At 37.4% G+C, this 2,465-nt stretch overlaps 1 long non-coding RNA gene and 3 other non-coding genes across 4 annotated transcripts in view; 3 read left to right on the plus strand and 1 right to left on the minus strand.

Annotated features, from left to right (window-relative positions):
• Nucleotides 1-40, plus strand: part of TRNAP-UGG — a 72-nt gene extending 32 nt beyond the window's left edge. Inside the window, exon 1 of the tRNA in view lies at nucleotides 1-40. This exon is cut by the window's left edge and continues 32 nt beyond it. This is a non-coding gene — a tRNA (tRNA-Pro).
• LOC104812626 overlaps nucleotides 1-2,443 on the minus strand; it is a 6,047-nt gene extending 3,604 nt beyond the window's left edge. Inside the window, exon 1 of the long non-coding RNA XR_771616.2 lies at nucleotides 2,264-2,443. This is a non-coding gene — a long non-coding RNA (uncharacterized LOC104812626). The remainder of the gene's footprint in view (nucleotides 1-2,263) is intronic.
• Nucleotides 620-691, plus strand: TRNAP-UGG. Its single transcript has one exon. It is a non-coding gene; the product is annotated as a tRNA-Pro (tRNA).
• On the plus strand, nucleotides 1,016-1,087 carry TRNAP-UGG. The gene has a single exon. It is a non-coding gene; the product is annotated as a tRNA-Pro (tRNA).
• Nucleotides 2,444-2,465: the final 22 nt, after the last annotated feature.

Here is a 2,465-nt window from a genome sequence, read left to right on the forward strand (position 1 = left end):
TGGGTGCGAGAGGTCCCGAGTTCGATTCTCGGAATGCCCCATTGACTTTTTATGAACTGAATCTGAATGCCCTAAAATCCAGACCAAAATTGTTTCACAAAAAGCTTTCATTATGTTGTTGAACTTTCATTGATGAGCTTCAGCAATTGAGCTACAAATATTTCCCTCATATCTCAGAGAATGAGAACTTTTTAACCAGACTAGTGGCTTTTAAGAAAAATCTTTCCAACAGTCAAAACACAGAAAAGTAAGATCCTTAGCATTTTAACTTAAAGGTGCCATGACTCAGGCATTTGAATGACATGATCTCTTACTTGACAAACACGATGTACCTTTGCTTTCAAATCCAAGAGCACAGATTTGTTTAAGCTGAAAATACATCTCCATCTCAGAAACAAACCATCAACTGTTTATCCTAACTGCATGCTCCCAGAATCTCCATTAATGGCTAATGAGCTGAAGCAGTAGGAGAAGGATCACACATAAATTTCTCAAAAAAGAATGCTCAGCCAAAGAATTCTTCAACAGAAATGCATCAGAAACACAGGCATTTGCCTTCAGAAAGAACGAACTGGTTGTTCAAACAAACTCAGAGAACTTATGCTTTCTAAATGCAACAGGGCATTTGGTCTAGTGGTATGATTCTCGCTTTGGGTGCGAGAGGTCCCGAGTTCAATTCTCGGAATGCCCCATTGACTTTTATAAAAGTCAATGTTCAATCAGCAGCAAAATGTTATCTCACAAAAAATTCTCTTTTTCCCCTTGACCCTTCACCAATGAGCTATAGCAACGCAACACACATTTCCCTCACATCACATTCTAGAGAGTGACAATTATTAACCAAACAAGAGGCAAGATCCTTAGCATATTAACTGAAGGGCATCACAACTAAGCATTTGATGAAATGGTAAGATCTCACAACTTCAGATCTCGGGAAAGCAAACGAAAGAAGGACTTGGCTTCTAAAAAATGTTGCTCAGAAAAAGAATTCTTTGACTGAATTACATCGGCAACGGGGCATTTGGTCTAGTGGTATGATTCTCGCTTTGGGTGCGAGAGGTCCCGAGTTCGATTCTCGGAATGCCCCTTAAACATTTTGTTAAAACTCAATATGAAGAAAAGCCAAATGATGTTTATAAAAAATTGGTTTAGGAGTAAACTGACTAGAAGAACAAATCCAACCAAAAAGACAGAAAGTGTTGACATTGACTGTGGTAGCGTTTCCTAATTCTCCATGAATGTGCCATACCAATCGGAATCCATTAGTGAATTTCCAGCCACAAAACGTCGGTATTACAAAAGCCAGCTGAAATTTACTATAAAACAAAACCTATCTTTTAGTTTTCTTATTTGACTGACTTGCTCAACAAAAGGACATTTGGTACGGTTAACAACATACATGATACACCCCACTCGTATTTCAGCAGCAAGTAGAGAACAGATTAGTGACTTTCCAACAATTTTTTCTACATTTAAAATAACAAATGACCAGATCCTTAGCTATTTAACCCAAATGCAGGAGTACCTGAAATTGATTGTCACTCAGAAAATAATCCCCAGATTTTTTTGTTCCATGTACAAAAGTTCCATTAAAAAAAATACATGTAAGGAGTGATTAAATCCCTTTTCTGTGTGGTTCTTTAAGATGAACTTCAACAATTGAGCAAACATAACAACACTAAGTGAAAACTGGATTCTAGATAATGATTTGGACCATGAGAAGGTTGGGGTTATACAGCCTAAAGATAGCTTAATTTTATACAGCCTTTTCTGTCCTTTTTCTTCTAATCTTTAATGAAATTTGCATCCCATTCATCATCCCAGTTTGAATTTCACCAATCTATGTTGCCAAATGCACTATTGTCTAAGAACTAAGGGAGCAGTCAACATAAATACATGATGACCAAAGAACGTGCTTCAATACAACACACTGTTCAAGCCAATTTCAATATTGCAAAGAACTCTCCATGATTGAAAAATCCACTTTATAATTATCATTTCGTATTTTCGAATTCAATTGGGATAATAAGTGGGTTTATAGACTGAACCACCTTTGGAGACAAGAATCGATGAACAAACGTAATTCCACATCAAACCAAAAGGGGTAGAACAAAATTTTCAAATGGAAACCATAACATGCCCCCAGAAAAGGGCAAGAAGACAATCGATAGAAACATTCAATTGAATCCCATAAAACCGATAGAATCTTGAGGAAATAGCTAAATCACCAAAAAAAAAAAACAGACATGAACAGAGAGCATACCTCCGACGAGACAACAGTTCGATGAAGAATATTTCAAACCCAGTTAGGGTTTCAAATTCCGGGATGAGCCTCTCGAAATACTTCGGCATTTCATTGCATCCAAGAAGAAACACCAATCGACCGAAAGCAAGAAACTTTGCATTGAGAGAGAGAGAGAGAGAGAGAGAGAGAGAGAGAGAGAGAGAGAGAGAGAGAGAGGGCC

This window comes from Tarenaya hassleriana, unplaced genomic scaffold (genome assembly GCF_000463585.1).
Source record: "Tarenaya hassleriana unplaced genomic scaffold, ASM46358v1 Cleome2, whole genome shotgun sequence".
In the NCBI taxonomy this organism is placed as follows: Eukaryota; Viridiplantae; Streptophyta; class Magnoliopsida; order Brassicales; family Cleomaceae; genus Tarenaya; species Tarenaya hassleriana.